Genomic DNA, 19,805 nt, shown 5'->3' on the forward strand with positions numbered 1-19,805 from the left:
TAAGTATTTAAAACTAAACAAATTGGCTAAGCTTTGTTTTTGCCAAAGGGTATTTTTCTCAGTGGCTTTACAGACTGCTGTGATGGTCACACCCTCCAGAGTGGCAAATGTTTGGCAGAAGCTGGGGACTCTTGGTTCCGGTAAAAAGCACCCTTTGTTGCTTCTCCAAGAAGACTAGACCGATCCTCTGTCAGAGCAGACTGGACAAGACTAGCACAGCAAGTTTTAGCTGCCCTCTTAATTCCTGCCCATAGGCAGAGTAAATGTTAACAAGCCATGCAGGCAGAAAGGGAACAGGAAAAAGGAGAAAGACCATCCTGATCACGTGGAGAGAGGATGAGACACTTTGGCCTCCTAGGCAAACTCTGCAATGTTCAGGAAGACTTGCTTCAGGGTGCTGATATCTGTTTGCTCCCTCATGATGCCATTCAGTCTAGAGACCACTTAGACCCTGCCCCACTAGGTCATTTTTTTCCCTTTCCTCCCTCCCTTCCCTCCTTCTTCCCTTCCTTTCTTTCCTTTCTTTCCTTTATTTTTAATCACGAGCACATTAAAGCTTCTCTGAAGAACCCAGGCACATGGCCTACAGGCATGAAAAAATGCTCATCATCTTTAATCATCAGAGAACTGCAAATCAAAACTGCTTTGAGATATCATCTAACTCCAGGAAGAATAGCCCACATAACAAAATCCCAAAAGTGCAGACGTTGGCATGGATGTGGAGAAAAGGGAACACTTCTGCACTGCTGGTGGGAGTGCAAGCTAATACGTTCCTTTTGGAAAGAAGTTTGGAGAACACTTAGGAAACTAAAAGTAGACTTGCTGTTTGACCCTGCAATTCCTCTAAGGTATTACAACAAAGATATTTGCACCAGAATGTTGCCTAATTCATAATTGCCAAGTCATGGAAGAAGGCCAAGTGCCCTTTGACCCATGAATGGATTAGAAAACTGTGGTATATGTATATATACCATGGAATATTATGCAGCCTTAAAAAAGATGGAGACTCTATCTCTTTTATGTTTACATGGATGGAGCTGGAACATATTCTTCTTAGTAAAGGATCTCAAGAATGAAAGAAAAAGTATTCAGTGTACTCAGTACTATTATGAAACCAATATATAATCACCTACACTTTCATATGAAAGATAAAACACAACTATAGACCAGAATGAAGGAAGGAAGAGGAGGGTGAGGGGAGGGGAGGGGAGGGAGGAGGCTGGGTGGAAGGAGGGTAATCGGTGGGACCTCACCTATGGTGCATGTTGCAAGGGTAGATGTCAAATCTTTTAAGAGTAGAGTATAGGCTTGGCGCCTATGGCTCAAGCGGCTAAGGCGCCAGCCACATACACCTGAGCTGGCGGATTCGAATCCAGCCCAGGCCCGCCAAACAACAACGACAGCTGCAACCAAAAAATAGCTGGGCGCTGTGGTGGATGCCTGTAGTCCCAGCTATTTGGGAGGCAGAGGCAGGAGAATTGCTTAGGCCCAGGAGTTGGAGGTTGCTGTGAGCTGTGATGCCACAGAACTCTACCCAGGGCGACAGTTTGAGGCTCTGTCTCAAAAAAAAAAAAAAAAAAAAAAGAGTAGAGTATAAATGTCTTAACACAACAATTAAGTAAATGAGTTGAAGGCTATGTTAACCAATTTGATGTAAGCGTTCCAAATTGTATATAAAATCAGCACATTGTACCCCATAAATGCATTAATGTACACAGTTATGATTTAATAAAAAAATGTTAAGAGTAAAAAATAAAGATGGATCTATACTCTTCTTGAGGGCTTAGTGTTAAGGTACGAAGCTTGTGCAGAATTCTAGACCATGCCATCTGATACCAACCACGAGACGACCTACAGGGAAAAGGAAGCTTGTGGTGAAAGGAATTCACATTTGTTAATTTTTTTTCTGTGCTAGGCACTGGCTAAGAAGCTTTAGGCCAATTATCTCATTGGATCCCTAAAATATCCTTGCCAAGGAAGTATTATTATTCCCATCTTATGAGGAGAAAAGTGAAGTTCAGAGAAGTTAAGCACGTGCCCTGGGAACCAGGATTTGGGTTTTAGTCTGTCTCCTTCCCGGTCTCCTGAATTTTCTACCATTCTACCCTTCTTTTGGTAAAAGATGACAGATTTTTTTTTTCTTCTTATTTATTGTTGGGGATTCATTGAGGGTACAAGAAACCAGGTTACAGTGCTTGCATTTGCAAAGTAAAGACCCTCTTAGAATCATGTCTTGTCCCCCAAAGGTGTGTCACACACCAAGACCTCACCCCTCGCTCCTTCCCTCTCTCTGCTCTTCCTTTCCCCATCCCTCCCTCCTCCTTTCTCTCTCTGCTCTCCCCTTTCCCCACCCCCACCATGTCATTAATTGTCATTAATTGAAGATGACAGATTTTTAAAAAATAAAATGAACAGCTTCCTTTATTTGTGTCTGAACTCACCTCGTCATATAATTGAAAAGGCCCACGTTCTTTCTTATAATGTGGGATTTTTTTCCCCCAAGACACTCTCTACGTAAGCTCTTTATTTGATGGATGGCCAGGTCCGCTTGTATATTCATTCTACCCACTGACTGCTGCTCCCAGGGTGGAGCCCTGGGTTTAAATGATATTAGGGTCTCCCTTTTTATCTCCTGCTCCTGGGCTGAAATGACGATTGCTCAGCACATTGCTCTGATCTTCTGAACAGGAGGATTGCTCTGTTGGGGCCACTGAAAACTGTGAAATGAGCTTGGCTAGGATGTCTAATGCAATTTGGTGTCTAAATTTTCAGCTCACTAGCTTGCTAGTACAGTGTTCTTCAGCGGATGTTAAGATCCTGTATCAGAGAACAGACGTCCATTCTGCTAGAGCTGTGTGTGAGTCCTGGCGGTTAAAGGGCAGAAAGGATAGTGGGGGAGTGAGGCGCAGCCCATCCTCGTTCACAGTGGCACAGTGATGATTTCAGAGAGCGTAAGGAAGTCAGTGTTGAGTGCTTGCCTGCCCATCTAGACCGCTTTTACTCCCCAGTGTGCTGACAAGGGTCAGCCACTCCCCTAGGTCTGTCAGCACGTCCATCTACAGCTCACAGAAGCTCACGCCCAGCCTTCCCCGGGGTGTATAAGAGGTCAAAGAACTCCATTTAAATGCATTAGAATTGTGACCAAGGATGTCAGAGTCTCTGAAGAACATTCCTCTCGGAGGGAACTTAGCCAAGGTCAGACAGCTGAGAATAGGGGCAGAGACAGGCTGGACCCTGTCTAGTGCCTGCAGGTCTATTCTTGTTTTCCCAGAGTGTTCATACGTTTAGGTGAAGAGAGGGCTCGAAAGTGAAAAAGGGCTCTGTGGTCAAGTTAATTTGGGAAACAGTAGGTTTGATACAGTTACTTCAGGATCCTCCTTTACAGGATACTTTTTTCCTAAAATAAAATACATATCTTTTTTATACCTTAGTGTTTCTCAAAGTAAATTGATGTCAGAGGCAGGGCTGAGAGTGGAGTGAGGCAGCTGAGGCCTGTAGGGCCTGAGTTTCGCGCAGGTAGCCCTTAGCGTGAGTGCCTCCAGCCCCTTGCTTGTCCTGCCCTCTTGGCACCAGGCAGAAGATTCAGAAGGCCAGTGTGGTCTCCACCTGTGAAAGAGGAAGGAACTTGGCCAGCCTTTGTACATGCTTCTTAAAATAGGAAACCAAATAAAGTTGAATTTTAACACTGATCCCTTCATTATCTCTTAAAGTATCATTTAAGAGATTATTTGGAAAAAGATCGCTGTACTTTGTAGTAGAAAAAGCCAGTCTTAAGTGATCAGTTTAGCCTCATCAGTGATGTCATATGGCTGCCATGTCCCCTCTGATATAAGGAGAGAGGGTCCTTTAACTCTGTGGGTATTTATTTGTTTTTGAGACGGGGTCTTGCTCCATTGTCTAGGCTGGAGTCCTGCCCTCACTGCAGCCTGAAAATCTGGGGATCAAGCAATCCTTTCACCTCAGCCTCCAGGGTCGCTAAGACTACAGGCACACGTCGCCATGTCCATCTTTTCTTTTTAGTTTTTCGTAGAGATGAGGTATTGCTATTTTACCCAGGTTGGCTTTGAACTCCTGGCTTAATGGTGATCCTCCCCCATAGGCTTCCCAATGTGCTAGGGTTATAGATGTGAGCCAACACTGCTTGGCCTATGTGGCATAGTTTACAAAAATGCTGCTATTTACTCTTGAGAGAAACCCAGAGTGGGGTACATTGTATGAGATACTTGATTCTTCAAGACTATCAGGGAAACTGCCAAAGACCAGGGGAGCCTGGGAAGGCCTGACACTTGTCCCTGGAGCAGATTCCATAACAGAGAGAATACAGTGGGAGAACCACTGATGACATCCAAGTAAAATCAGGGGCTTAATTAACAGTAATATGCCAACTTCAGTTTTTTAGTTTTGACAAATAGTCTTTGGTAATGTAAGATGTTAACAACAGAGGAGACCGGGTAAGGAGTATATGGAAACATTTTGTACTATCTTTGTAAGTTTTCTATAAATCTAAAATTATTCCAAAAGAAAATGTGTATTTTAAAAAAGATTATTATGAATAAGCATTATAAAGGCAAGTTTTGTTTTTTTTTTTTTTTTTTTGTCACACTCTAGACAGTAATTAAAGGCAACAGATTTTGCCAAACCTCAGGGAATGGCTCATGGAAGCTTCAGTGTGAGGAGAAGGTAGTGTGACAGTTCTTGGACTGCTGATTCCTCCATTATAGAGAACTGTCACTCTATCTCCAAGAATCTGTCAAGAGCTTCCAGCTGACGCTTGGTAAAGTTGATACCTTCCAGTCACATTTTATTCAATTGAGGAAAATATGAAACTATAAGCTTATCAAAAAGAAAAGGCACATGAAACTTGACTATTCTTTATAGGATTTGAAATTATGTTATCCATTGTAAAGGTATAAAAGAAGGCTGGGCATGTTGGCTCACGCCTGTAATCCTAGCACTCTGGGAGGTTGAGGTGGGTGGACTGTTTGAGCACATGAGTTTGAGACTAGCCTGAGCAAAAGCGAGACCCCGTCTCTACCAAAAAATAGAAAAACCGAGGCAAGAGGCTTGCTTGAGCCCAGGAGTTAGAGGTTGCTGTGAGCTATGACACCATAGCACTCTACCTAGGGTGACAACTTGAGACTCTGGCTCAAGAAAAACAATAAAAATAAAGGTATAAAAGAGATCTAGATCATGAGAAATTGATGAAAGGCGACTTGTCGCTCTGACATTTATTAATAATACAGCTTCTAATGGTCAAAAATGACTCAATAAGCCTTTAGATTCTGAATGCAGAGAATGATTACATACAAACCGTATGATTTGGCTCTGAATGCCAAGATCCTGAAGAAGAAAATTGTAGGCTTTTACCATTTAGATAAAAACAAAACTATGTACCTGTAATCAGTTGTTTTCCCCCAACTTCTCTTTCCTTCAAACTGTTACTAAGTTAATGGGGAGCTTACAACTGATGATGTCTTAGAATCCCAGAAATAAGATAGGGATGGAATAGATTTTCCCAAACATAACTGACCACGGAACCCTGGAGTTCCATGGAACACATTTTAGGAAAGAGCGTTACATACTATTTACTGCCTATCCATTTGAGGTAGGATGAATTCTTGGCCTAAAGGCTTTCTGGATTGTAGCACTTAAGTTTGAGAAGTAGTGTGCTACATGTTTGTTTATTTACAGTTTCTGAACTAGAGGTGATCCCCATGTAAATGAGCCTTGAAGAGTGAGACCAAGTTTCTTGACTAATTTCTGAGCCAGCTATCAGGTTAGATGAGACAAATCCTTTTTGGAGTGAATGTGTTAAGACCTGCCTATTCATTAATATGTAAGCCTGAAAAGCATGGAGTTAGACAAAGTTGGAAAAGGCTTTCGCTCCTTCTAAGAAAGGCATTGAGCTTTAGGAAACTGACATTTCTCACTGAGAGAAGAAACAAACTTTACTCTCTTACCATGGCTTTAGGCAATTTGTGCAAGGCTTCCAGTTCAAAACTCCCAAATTGTGAGCCAAGATTCTCTTTTACACACACACACCTTAAATTCCTTCACCATCCAGAATCAGCACCACTTTATTGAGGGCCAGTTTGAAGGTCTTGGGCCACAATGCTTGCTTGGCGATGATTTCTAGTCTCTAGTAGTCAATGATGGGTTAAAGTGTCATTTCAGCAACTGCCATTACAAGGGCTTGACCGTTTATCACTGGAAAACATTGAAAACAACTTCAACCAAGTGAAAAAATACTCTGTGGGACTTGGTCCAAATATTGGCAGTCTCTGCGTGAGTGATGAAGGAAAGCAGTCTTCATGAGTTGTGCTTCAAGTTGATGCAAACTTCAAGTTACTAATGGCTCTTGTGGGACAAAGTTGTAAGGGCACTTAGCCCCTGTGGTGGCAGAATAACAAGTGAGAGAGAAAGCTACTCAGGCACATGCTTTGCCCCAAATAGCTATGGCTAAAGGGTCTGGGGGGACCCACAGCACTGGATGCCCTGGCCAAATTCTAGCTCCTTCCCACTGGTAAAGATGAGGAAAGGTTGCTTGTTATGTACATGTTATGACTATAACATTTCTATAAACAGAGCAGTATTTTAGCCAGTTCATCATTTGAGATCCTTTGTATACCTACACAATGAAGGCCAATCATTTATTAGTTTCAATAAGGGAGGATGATCATTACAGGAAAACAATAACTGAGGGTGGGACTTTGCTAAAATGTTGAAGAGTGTGTCATTCACACAGATGGATGGAACCAGACTGCAGAAGTTCAAGTGCTGTTTACTTGGGATTAGTTTAAGTTTGGTTAAGAGGCATGTGGAACTGGATGAGGTTGTTACTACTGTTTGTGGTTAGAGAGACCAGGCTAGGACTTGTGATCTAAAGAAGGGAGGCGGGGGCAAAGGTGTGTGCTTAGAGGACACTCACCAAGAATCTACATCTTGGCTCTGAATGCCAATTCTGAAACTCAGTTACCGGTATTGTGAGGATAAGGGGTGATGTTTGGAGAGAAGAAAGAAAGAAAGATCCATCTCCTTTGGTTTAGAGTTGAGCGGCACCTATTCAAAGGAGATTTTCATGAATCTTAATAGAGCTTTTGCCACTCCAGTGAATTATGAAGCTTATCAGTGATTGGGTGTTGCAGCGAAATTCTATTCTCTCTAAGCTTTCTACTTTTCATGGTAGTCAGGGCAATATTTGTTGATGACTCCCTGTCTCCAATGTTTTGGTCCAGAAAGTTTCCCAGAAGAACATTCTCTATAGGTTTATAGAAGATAAACATGTTGGTGTCAGGGCACGTGGCTCCTCACACACATAGCTGCTGAGATGATCTTTCACTATCAGTGTATCATGTTCTACTCTGAATATGTTTCATACTAGATTATATGTCATCTTTTTTGACAGTTTAATTGAGATGTATATGTAGTTCATATAACATACAATTCATCCATTTAACGTGTAAAATTCAATGGCTTTTGGTATATTAACTCAGTGACTTTTGGTATATTTACAGAGTTCAGAAACCATCTCGGCAATCAGTTTTAGAACATTTTCATCACCTCAAAAGAAACCTCATACCCATTAGTAGTCAGTACCCCACTACCCCCAGACTCCCAGGGTCTAGGCAGCCAGTAATCTGCTCTTTCTCTGGATTTGCCTTTTGTAGACATTTAATCTGGATAGAATCATATCATAAATATGTGACTTTTGTGACTAGCTTCTTTCACTTAGCATATTTTCAAGGTTCATCCATGTTGTGGCATGTATCGGTACTTTATTTCTTTTTATTGCCAAATCTATTTTATGAAAATAGCGTATTTTATTTACTCACTGGTTGATGGACATCTGGGCTCTTTCGACTGTTTGGCTTCTAAGAACAATACAGTTATGAACACTTTTGAACAAGGTTTTATGTGGAAATTTAATTTTTCTCATATCTGTATCTGGGAGTGGACTTACTGGATCATGTGTAAATGTTTGAGAAACTGCCAGAATGTTACCCAAAGTGGGTGCATAATTTTATATTCCTACATGTAATATATGAGAGTTATAGTTTTTCCATGTCCTTGCCACCACTTGTTATTATCTGTCTTTTCACTCTAGCTATTTTAGCAGGTACGTAGTAGTTATCTCATTGTGGGGTTTTTTTTGTTGTTGTTGTTGTTATTTTATTTTGAGACAGAGTCTCACTATGTTGCCCTCAGTAGAGTGCCATGGCGTCATACCTCACAGCAACCTCTAATTCTTGGGCTTAAGTGATTCTCTTGCCTCAGCCTCCCAAGTAGCTGGGACTACAGGCACCTGCCACAATGCCCATATATTTTTTGTTGTAGTTGTCATTGTTGTTTAGCTGGCCTGGGCCAGGTTTGAGCCCGCCCCCCTCATTGCATGTGGCTGATGCCATAACCATTGTGCTACCTGCACTGAGCCTCTCATTGTGGTTTTTTTCTTTTTATTTTTTTAGAGACAGAGTCTCACTTTGTCGCCCTAGGTAGAGTGCCATGGTGACACTTGGTAGAGTGCTGTCATAGCTCACAGCAATCTCCAGCTCTTGGGCTTAGGCAGTTCTATTGCCTCAGCCTCCCAAGTAGCTGGGACTACAGGTGCCAGCCACAACACCCAGTTATTTGTTGTTGTTGCAGTTTGGCTGGGGCTGGGTTCGAACATGCCACCCTCGGTATATGAGGCCGGCGCCCCACTCACTGAGCCACAGGCGCTACCATCTTATTGTGGTTTTAGTTTGAATTTACCTACTGGCTAATGATATCAAATATCTTTTTATGTACTTATTGGCCATTTGTATTTTTTTTTAATTTTTTTTATTAAGTCATATATATATATAGAGAGAGAGAGAGATCTTGAATACATTTATGCCTTTGTGGGATTCAACGTGTTGATCATTTGTACAGATTAGAGTATTTACATCCTACTAATTAATGTATTTTTTGCTCATATTTTAATTGAGTTTTCTTTACATTATTTTGTTGTTACACTTCTTTTGTATAGTGTAAAGACAAGTCTCTTACCACGTATATGATTAACAGATATTTTCTCCATTCTGTGGGAGAAATCTTTTCACTTTTCTCTAGAGCACAAAAGTTTTTAATTTTAATGTTCAACTTATTTATGTTTTCTTTTGTTGCTGTGCTTCTGTGTCATGTCTAAGAAGCCATTGCCTTAATAGAAGGCCATGAAGATTTTCTCCTATCTTTTCTTCTAAGGGTTTTATTGTTGTAGCTCTTACATTTAAGTATTTGATTTACTTTGAGTTACTTTGTGTATACGGAATGAGGTAGGGAATCAATCCTACTTTCATATATATATCCAGTTGTTAAATTGCACACAAACTTTACGGACACCCTGTGTATCACCTTTTAAGAATCAAAAGCAGAAGCCTTTCCTGGACATCTCTCTGGGTTGTATCAGGGGCCACCTGCCCTGCACAGCTGCATCCTACAATCCTACAACTGAGAGACGGGTATTAGGAAAACACAGAGACCCTTATCATACCCAGCAGAGCAGTCAGGCTGATGCGTGTACTGATGATCTCTGCTCCATTCTCCCAGGTCCCTTCAAGTGCCAACCCCCAAGAGAAGCCAACAACCTCTTCAAGCCACTTGTCACCGAATTCTGCACATCATCCAGTATCCAGAAAAGCTCAGCATGCATAGGTTGTCTTGGCCTAAAGGACATATAAATTTGGAGTCAGACAGACCTGGGAGTAAATCTCTGTGCTCCCACTTACTAGCATAGTGACCTTAGCAAGTTACTTAACTTCTCTGAATCTCCATTTCCTAAAACAGGGACAGTGATACCTACCTTGCAGTGTTGTCGTGAGGAGTAAATGAGATAGTATAGGTAAAGTGCGTGGTGCAGTGGAGCCTGGCACGGAGCAGGTACTGTCACTATTGCCTAACTTTGTCCTGCCTCTGTGCTACTTGTCTCATCTATGAAAGGGCAGCTAATTGAAAAATAAACTCCAGAAGAGGAGGAACTTCCCCGCTTTGTTTGTTCTTATAACCCAAGGGCCTAGAACAGCGTCCGGTAAACAATAGTGTCCCAGTAAGTATTCGCTGACTGGTTAAATTATAGACTTCTATTATTTTTATTATTATTATTTTTTGTTGTTGTTGTTTTTTGTAGAGACAGAGTCTCACTTTACTGCCCTCGGTAGAGTGCCGTGGCCTCACACAGCTCACAGCAACCTCCAACTCCTGGGCTTAAGCGATTCTCCTGCCTCAGCCTCCCGAGCAGCTGGGACTACAGGCGCCCGCCACAACGCCCGGCTATTTTTGGTTGCAGTTTGGCCGGGGCCGGGTTTGAACCCGCCACCCTCGGTATATGGGGCCGGCGCCTTACTGACTGAGCCACAGGTGCCGCCTATTTTTTTTTTTTTAAATGTTAACCTGGATAGAAGTTAACATTCTTTATTGATTGATTGATTGATTTGTTTATTTATTTTTTGTAGAGACAGAGTTTCACTTTATTGCCCTCGGTAGAGGGCCGTGGCCTCACACGGCTCACAGCAACCTCCAACTCCTGGGCTTAAGCAATTCTCTTGCCTCAGCCTCCTGAGTAGCTGGGACTACAGGCACCCGCCACAATGCCCGGCTATTTTTTGGTTGCAGTTTGGCCGGGGCCGGGTTTGAACCCGCCACCCTCGGTATATGGGGCCGGGGCCTTACCGACTGAGCCACAGGCGCCGCCCAGACTTCTATTATTTAATCCCCAGAATTATTTTAAGGATAAATATTTTTAAAATAATATGATCAATTATTGTGTGAACTATAAAATGCTGCAGAAATGTCTGACTTCCTTCCTTTTTAGTGGAAAGAGATATGAGGATGGTTGTAACAACACAGCAAATCTGCAAATGAAGTGAATATATATTTTTCTAGAAGGTGTCATTTCATTTTCAAGGTACTGAAGAACCAGCAATCCTTTAATAAAGTTAATTTATTAAAGAATTTTCAGGTCATAAAATGTTAATGCTCCTCTCTAGGCTTTCACACTTCACCCTAGAGAGAACTGATTCTCCCTGGCCCTTCTTAAGAGCAAGTAATATTGAGGTGGGAGGGGCAGAGAGAGGAGGACGGAGAGATCGTCTTGTCTCTCAGCTGTTTAATATCTGGGTAGGGACGTGGAATTCGCACTACTCAGTATTCATTTCTTTCTGTTCAATATTCTTCTTCGTCTGCTTTTCCCCTATAGATATATAAAAGTAGGACTTTTGTGTCTCCCTAAAATGACTGGATGTTAGAACTTAACCTTTCTTTGCTTGTGTCTACCCTCCTGTGGTCTTAGGGTGCAGCTCTAATGCTGGGAAGCCATGAATCCTGGTCAGATGGGGCTCAGCAGAGGGAGAGGACCAGGCAGGAGGCAGCAGAACCAACCCCTCATTAATTAGCTGGGTAACTAGATAAGTCATTTTGCTTCTCTGGGTCCCAGAATGAATATTTTAAGCCAGATGCTCCTGTGGGTCTGCCCAGCTCTTAAATTATGTGATTTCATGACCCATCCAATCAAAAAGCATTTATCAAGTGCCCTGCCACATGGCAGGATGCTGGTCGGTGGTGGGTGGGAAGGGAACATGTATCCCTTAAGGATCTCATTTATCCCTGAGAGTGTGTCCCATTAAGTCTGGCTACACAGAGCAAAGAGGAAGGAGAGTCCAGAGAACGTCTAGGGGAGGTCCTGCCTGTTCTGGAAGAAGTGAATCTCGAGCTAGCCTTGAGGAAGGCAAGGGATTTGGTTTGGGTAGGAGGTCCCATGGGCAGGAGGCAAGTGGAATAGGGCAGAGCAACCTGAGTCAGGAGTCAGGAGTCCAGGGCTCCACCCCAGCTTCATAGCCAGTGGGCAGTGCGGCCTTGACGGGTATGCATGCCTCAGAGTCCCTCTGTGCCATGTCATCATCTCACGGTCTCACTGGAAGGCATTCAGGGTAAGGGATGGGCAGCAGCAGGCTAAGGAGTCCAAGGGGCCTGGGGAAGCATCAAAGGTCCAGACCACCACACTTTGAAGCTGCGTGGCCTTGAACATGCCATTTAATCTCCTTAGCCTCAGTTTTCTCATCTGTAGATCACAACAGTGAGCTTAGCACAGTGTGAGAGCTCAACAGGTGGCAGCAATGGCTGTCATATTATTAAGGTTCTTCTCTGGGTGAAGCTGTATTAAAAGAGGAGTTCTAAGGAAACAACTTGATGAAACAAGGCATTTAATAAACCTGATGAGACATACAATGGCATATTTTCAGCCTTAAAAAGCAAGGAAATTCTTGTCACCTGCTACACCATGCTAAGTGAAATCAGCCAGTCACGAAAAGATGAATACTGTATGATTCCAATTACATGAGGTATCTAAAGTAGGAGGCAAACTCAGAAACGGAAAGTAAAAATATGGTTGCCAGAGGCTGGAGGGAGGAGAAATGGGGAATTGTTCAATGAGTATGGAGTTTTAGTTTTGCAAGATGAAAAGGTTGCAGTGATCTGTTATACAACCATGTTCATAAACTTAATACAGCTGATCTGAACACTTAAATCTTGTGAACATATATGGTGCATATTCTTTCATTTTTATTTAACAAATATTTAAGTAAATGGAGTATATAAAGCACTGTGCTAGGTGCTAGATATAGAAGCAGAGAGATTAAGATGACTAAGACATGGGAGATCCCTGTCTTCAGGAAGAGTAGTTTAGGAGAAAATAACATGGAATTTTGTAAAGAGACCTCAGTTCCAGACTCAAGTATATGCTACTGGGGCAGTAGCCTTGGGCAAGTTACTTAATTCTTCTAACTTTTATATTTCCATAATATGTGAAATAGGAATGGTTAATATCAGTCTCACAGATTGTCATGGGAATTAAAATGCATTTAGAACAATGGGAACATGCTCAACACGCTTGGAAAGTGCTATTTCTTGCTCTACTCATTAGTATCTCTCAAAGGGGCTTAAAATCTCATAGAAGAGGTAGGAGAAAGATGTGTCCAGAACAGAGACCACAAAGGCATAAAAAACGTAGCTGGGGGGAGGACCAGGTAGGGCCTCAGCCTGCCCTGTTAGTTCTTTTCTGTTTGATGACAAAGAAGCATCAGGAGGAAGGGTGGCTTACAAATCTCACTTTAGGAAGTTCCCAGGAGTCGTCTCCTTCTAGGCCTAAGAGTTAAGAACCACTGAAGAAGGACTCAAGCCGCAGACCCTGAAGGTGTGAAGCCTTCTAGCAGAGTTTTGCTGGGAGGCCTTGTGGGTTTCCAAGCCTAGGAGAAGAAGGGAAATGGAAAAAGTTCCTCAAGGGTGGTGGCTGACAGATGTTTGCAGAGATTACTGTGAGAGGTGGTAGAATTTCTTCCTGTAATGTCTGTGTGAAGGCAAGGCTGGATTCTCATGTGTCTGGGTGGCTTTTTTTGAGGTCTTCCCCAAGGGTGGTCCATCCCCAGGGTGATCTCTTGGTAGGTCTTCATTGTCAAAGATTACTGGTCAGGTGTGGTGGCTCATGCCACTAATCCTAGCACTTTGGAAGGCCAAGATGGGAGGATTTCTCCCAGAAGTCTGAGATCAGCCTGGACAACAGAGCAAGATCTCCTTTCTATAGAATATTTTGTTTTTCTATAGAATATTTAGGCAATTCAGTGGGCATAATGGCAGGTGCCTATAGTTCCAGTTGCTTGGAGACTGAGGCAAGAGGTTCTCTTGAGCCTAGGAATTCAGGGTTGTAATGAGTCACTGCACTCCAGCCTGCGTGACAGAGCAAGACCCTGTCTCATAAAAAGTAGCCAAAAACGAGATAACTCAGTTAATGCTTAGCCGACTTGAGAGAAGTACACCTGCCTTTTGTTTGTCCTTTAATCCGTTCATCTAGACACCCAACCTTTAGTGGGTGCCCACTATGGGAGAGATACTGGGCTAGGAAGCGTCTCTTCTTTTATATAATTTGCCTAAATGATGATTTGTATTTTGGTCACTTACCACCTATGTGAAGTACAAAAGTAATTTTGAGGGAATGCCTCCATGCCAAGCTTGGGTAAGGCACTACTGACTGCCTTACCTACTTGGTGGAGCATTGCTAGACGGCTTGGGCACTGATGCTTTCAGACACTACTCTAAGTTGACTGTGATTAAAGAGGCAGAAATTACAACTCCCTATCATCATAAATAGAGGAGGATTTTTAACAAAGAAGTGTGACTCTGGGGCTTTGGGTCCTTAAGTGCAAAGAGCTCGTGTCTTGCTGTCATTCTGGCCATGCCACGTCCTGCACGCTGTGCTTTCCTGGTAGCACATGGCAGTCGGTGTGGGAAGCTGAATCTGGGAACCTTGCCCACCCCACCTGGTGCCCTGCCAGAGTTTTTGGTACAGTGCATTTTTATCCTGGAGCAAGTCTGGTACTGAACCAGAGAAGTTCTTCCAATTTTCCTTCCTCATTTGGCAATCTCACCATTTTGCCTATCCTGTGTTCTGCAGAATAAGAGAGCAGATATCTGTGTCTTAAGGGCTTCCCTGTAAGGTTGCCCAACAAATGAAGTGAAAGACTTGGGGGAAAAAAGAACAGATGAGAGCCAGTCAACAAGGTGGAAGTTGGATCAGTGAGAGCTTCTTGAATGAACCTCTATGAATATTGTCCAGATGGTGGAATTTGATAAATCCTGCTGAGACTGTTGACATGAGTGGGAGCTTTGCCTGGACAGAATGGTTGGCCCAGGAAATTGCAGTAATGTGCAGGACCAACTTTAGCTGTTTGTGTTTTAAAAGATACATATTCTTCTTTTTCCTTACCTTCCTCAGAAAAAGAAGTGTGTTTATGTGTATTTGAGGGAAAAGGTGGATAGGGAGGGGAGAGCAGAGAAATGGGTTTTGAATTGTCTTGAAGAAGATAGAGATGATGTGAATCAGGTCCTCCAAGTGCCATTTCTCTGCCTGGCTGTGTTCCTTTCTGTACTTTTTTGTCTGGTTCTGTTGCTCTGAGGCCAATGGCTTCTGTCACTCTGTATTTCACACCAAAGAAGTAAGCTCTCCCTCATCAGGGCTCTTGTGCCTGTGGGATGGCAGACAAAGAATGTAATAATCAGGGAGGCAGAGACAGAAAATGCTGTTGCTAGCGCGACATCTGAGCGTGCTGCCCACCCACTCTGGACTGCCAGGAGCAGGGAACGTGGCTTTTCATTATCCACTTCTTTTATTAAGCACTTACTTGGACTCAGCCCTATTGTGGGAGAGATTTCAAGAGTCTTTTGCAGGAGGATTTCTTTTTAAAAAAGCTTATACCACAATGTCTTTTGATGGAGGAGTTAAGAAGCACTGTGGAGAGCCAAGCCCAGTGGGCCAAGTGAGGGAGCCATGTGGGTGGTGGTTGGGAGGCAAGTCTCATCCTCAACTGTGGACGCTCTGGGGTGGTGTCAGGCAGTGAAATAGCTGAGCTCCTCGGGCCTCGGCAGCAGCAGTGGCATTCTGGCTCTGGTTTTGTTTTGTTTTTTTAAACATAGATGAAGAGGACCCCTCAGTAGATGTCACTTTGGATTGGGTTATACCTGGCTTTTGCAGTGACTCAGCAGAGTATTGTTTTAGTCTCGCCATTCTGAAATGTATCTGAAGATCCTGTTTGAGATTATAGCAAACAGCAGTGCAGGCCCCGCTCCTTGGTCTTCTGTGGTAGAGTGAGTGACAGTGCTGTGCCCCAGCAGCACTCTCTGTGTGCAGTTTATCGCTGCTCTCTGCGCTGCAACGGACATGACTTTCTATTCTGAGTTATGTCTACTTTGTAAACCATTCGGAGAAAATTCTTGATTTCTTGAGGTACTTAGGAGAAGCTGAACAAAGAAAGTATCTGTTACGCTGTTCCCTGTACACTTCATTCAATAGATTGACTGCTCCTGCACACCCCAAGGCTTTGGCCAAAACATCCTTGAGGACGATAGCCATCTTCTTCCACCGAGGTGAGCTGCTCTTTTAAAAGAATGTTCTTCTGCAAATTACCTACTAACCCAGAGAAAGTAAACCTTGTGTGGCAACCACAGCAGATACTTGGAGGGGAGCTCTGACGAATTCGAAAGATCAGAGGCTGTGTGATGCTTTTAGGGCCCATCATTTCTGAGTTTGTAAAACTAGGGATTCTAATTTCTATCACATAAAGAGTTGATGCGGTGACATAGTAGCTGTGGAAAAACTTCATGGACTGTAAATTACTAAAGAAATTGCTTTTGCCTTATCTAAGAATGGCGTTCTAATACTTTCATACAGGGCAGTAACCACACAGAGAGAGGCTGCCGGGGCAGGGCTGCTTCTGCCGCCACCTGTCTGGCTACTGTCCACTGCCTAGACTGTTGCATGAGGTAGGAGAGCTCCCTAGGGTAACCTCAGTGTGTACCTTTGGGTGGGAGGCAGGGGTATTTCACCTGGAGTTGACCAGCAGCTTTTCTTGGCTCTGCCACTGTATTCTATTTTTAATAGTTGCTTCCTATGTTTATTCCTATTTTGTTTTTGTTTTGTTTTCTGGTTGGGATGTTTGGCTTCTGGTAGTTGTAAATAAAAAACAGTGCTGAGTCCCTGGGTTTCTGATTTCTGTTGCCAAGTGCGTATGTGTATGTGTAGAGACAGCCTGTCACCCAGGCTGGTATGCCATAGCATCAGCCTAGCTCATAGCAACCTCAAACTCCTGGGTTCAAGCAATCCTCCTGTCTCAGCCTCCTGAGTAGCTGGAACTATAGGAGTGTGCCACCATGACTGGCTTGCTTATTTATATATTTATTTATTTATTTATTTATTTATTTATTTAGACAGAGTTTTACTTTGTCACCCTCAAAGTTCTTTGGCATCATAGCTCACAGCAACCTCAAACTCTTGGGCTCAAGGAATCCTCTTTGCCTCAGCCTCCCAAGGAGCTGGGACTACAGGTGCCCATCACAACGCCCAGCTATTTTTAGAGATGGAGTCTCACTTTAGCTCAGGCTGGGCTCAAGCTCCTAACTCAAGCAATCCACCAGCATTGGCATCCCAGAATGCCAGGATGGTTTTTCCATTTTTAGTAGAAACAAGGTCTTGTTCTTGCTCAGGCTGGTATAGAACTCCAGAACTCAAGCGATCTTCCCGCCTTGGCCTCCCAGAATGTTAGGATTACACGTGTGAGCCAGTGCACCCACCTTGTGCCAAGTTTTGCATCTCTTTATAACTTTAGAGGGACGGCTGGAGCACATTCTAAGCCAGAGCTTCAATAATGGGCAAGGCAGTGGAAATTCTTTGTCACACACGCAGTTTGCACACCTGCACATCTTGGAGGGAGGCCTTGGAGAATGGTGGGGGTTGTAGCTATGAAGGCATCTCCTATTGCTTACTCTAAGTATTCCACTTTTTGGTAGCATTAGTTGCCTGGCCTGTGTAGAGGTTGTACCTGCAGACTTTGAGTAGGGGATCAAAACCATTGCACTGCCCTGGCTTTCTGCTGTCATCTAACCTGAATGAGCCCCTGGTGTTGATGAGCTTAGTGTACCCTTCATTTATCTAGAGCACTAATGGAAGGCTCTTTGTGAGGAGGCTGTCTTGGAAGCCTTCAGTGATGAGAAAGACAGATGGAACCCAAGGAATAAGGTCATTTCTGATGATCTGCAAGCTGAGGAAAACATGCTTGCTAGAAATTCCAAAATTCTATTAGGTAGAAGATCCCAAAGTTTATTCCTCATTGGAGCTCCTGGCAGAGTCAAAGACAGCACTAGCTTAAGTGACCCTTTCCCCTTTAGAAAGAGCTGCTCAGCAGTACCAGTCACACAGCCCAAGAGATCAAGATGTTTAAATATAATTCTGCAGCAGCAACCCTTTTACCGGTCCCGGGGAAGTACAACGTGTTCAGGACTAGAAAGCCAAGACTTTCAGCAAGTACATGGTGTAATAGTAGGATTCTTTTTTCACCCCCAATTAAATGAGAAGACTGGGAGAGAAGGAATCTTTTAAAAAGCTGAACCGTGTCTTCCTTATACTTGCTGTTGCCTCATGTATTTTTCCACTGTAATTCCTGATGTTTACATGAAGACAATGGTTCGGATAATTGGATGTAGTTATTAAAGTACATTATCAAATTGTTTACATACAAAGCAGGAGGATACCAGAAATCAAGTCCTCTTCCTCAGAACTGCAGTTCAAACTATACTTAATAGTTCATTTAATAGTCACGTTTTACTCCCTGGCTGGACAGGAAGGGCACTAACTTTGACTTACGTTTCCTTTCGTAGCTTCCGCCGTATGTGAGGAGAGCAACTGGCCTCTGTTTTTTTTCTTTTTTTTATAATTATGAACATTATGCTGATATATTTTCTTTTTAATGTACAAAAAGGTAAAACAATAAAGAAATCTGTAATTTCATCATCAAAAGCAACTACAATGAATATTTTTGCTTCTTTCATGGTAACAGCTCTTCTGTGTGTGGGTAAGGTTTCATGAATTAACCCCACTGAAAGGGTAGTTTAGGTGCTTATTATTCTGATGCCACCTGAACTCTAAATTTTGCCTTTCTCGTGGAACAGCTCCTCCACCTACGGCTGCTTTGCGGTTTCCAGAGCCTTCCCCGGCCTCTGGGTTGTACTTGGAGGCCTTCTATGGAAGGCCTGAAATCACAGTAAACTCTTGGACATACAAGGCTGTTACCCACTCTATCTTTAGTCTTGCTATAAAGGTCAAGTAGATTAGACAGGGGCTTGCCCTTCTAACTCATCGTTATCTGGTTTTAGATAATTACTATTCTGTACTTCTCCCAAATGCCCTTAGGCTAGGGAAATAGGTGCCTTTCCCCCACCAGGTTTGATTCTTCTGCCTGGACAACCTCCCTCTTTCAAGGGGCTGGATTTATTTAACTCTTACCTTGAGGCCAGCTGAGCTTGCACGGGGGAGGCAGGTTTGCCCCTGTGTTGTGTGTGGACCCTTGTGCATCTTTAGGGAAGGAGCTGTGTCATTGCCACTCCTCTGTACCTCCCTCTTCCCCTACACTCCCCCCAGGTGACTCTGTCCCTGGCTCAAATCAAACTCTAGGGCTTGCCCTTGATGGGTGAGATTCACTGCTCTCAGTAGGATTTATTTTACCAAAGAAGAAAAAGAGGTGCTAATGCTTTACCTGATAAAAGATGCAGTGCTTCTCTTTCACCCCACCCCTCTGGGTGAGCACCCCCTTTCTTTTCTCTTCTTGCTCCTGGGTGAGTTGCTCCTTCCTGCCAAAGGACTGTGTGTCTTCTGGGTCAGGTTACAGCTCTGCTTGGCGGGGGTTTCCTAGACTTGCCCCTGGGCAGCAGTTGTTACGTTGGTCACAAAGGAGGGAAGTGAAGCTGAGAGCAGGAGAGGACTGTGGTGGCTCAGCGCCCCTTGCCCCTCTCAGAGCACTGTTGGAATATGTTCTGACTGTATTCACTCATTCCCTCCCGGTTCCTCTAACAGCAGCTGAGATACCTGGTGGTAGGGGGAGGGTGTTAGCAGCCTGGAGGCAGGATGAGGAGGGCCAGCCCTGGAACAGTGTAGGCCCTTCTGGGCACAAGCCTGTCCTCATCAGGGTGAAGCAGTTCAGAGACTCAGAGCCACAGAATTTTAAAATTAAAAGGAACTGTAAAAGTCCTCTAACCCATTCTTAGAATTTTCTGGTTGAGCAGAAAAGATGCACTCAAGTAACTTAGCTGTGACTAGCCAGTGTGGCCTGCTAACTCCTATCCGAAAGGTCAAGGTATCTCAAGCCACTGAAAACAATTATCACCTACTTCCCAGAATGACATTCCATCTCTCTGTAAATGGAAAATCAATTTTTAAACAACCTAAGCAAAGAAGGAGGTGCGTTTTCTGAGCT

The 19,805-nt window shown here is 43.4% G+C and overlaps 1 protein-coding gene and 1 long non-coding RNA gene across 3 annotated transcripts in view; one reads left to right on the plus strand and one right to left on the minus strand.

The window, feature by feature from the left end:
• Positions 1-19,805, plus strand: part of SMYD3 (SET and MYND domain containing 3) — a 607,450-nt gene that overhangs the window by 530,347 nt on the left and 57,298 nt on the right. The window lies entirely within an intron of this gene.
• On the minus strand, positions 5,990-19,376 carry LOC128596256 (uncharacterized). The gene is made up of 3 exons (XR_008383097.1): positions 19,089-19,376; positions 9,512-9,683; positions 5,990-6,390 (listed from the first exon to the last, which is right to left on the minus strand). It is a non-coding gene; the product is annotated as an uncharacterized LOC128596256 (long non-coding RNA).

Source organism: Nycticebus coucang, chromosome 10, assembly GCF_027406575.1.
Source record: "Nycticebus coucang isolate mNycCou1 chromosome 10, mNycCou1.pri, whole genome shotgun sequence".
In the NCBI taxonomy this organism is placed as follows: Eukaryota; Metazoa; Chordata; class Mammalia; order Primates; family Lorisidae; genus Nycticebus; species Nycticebus coucang.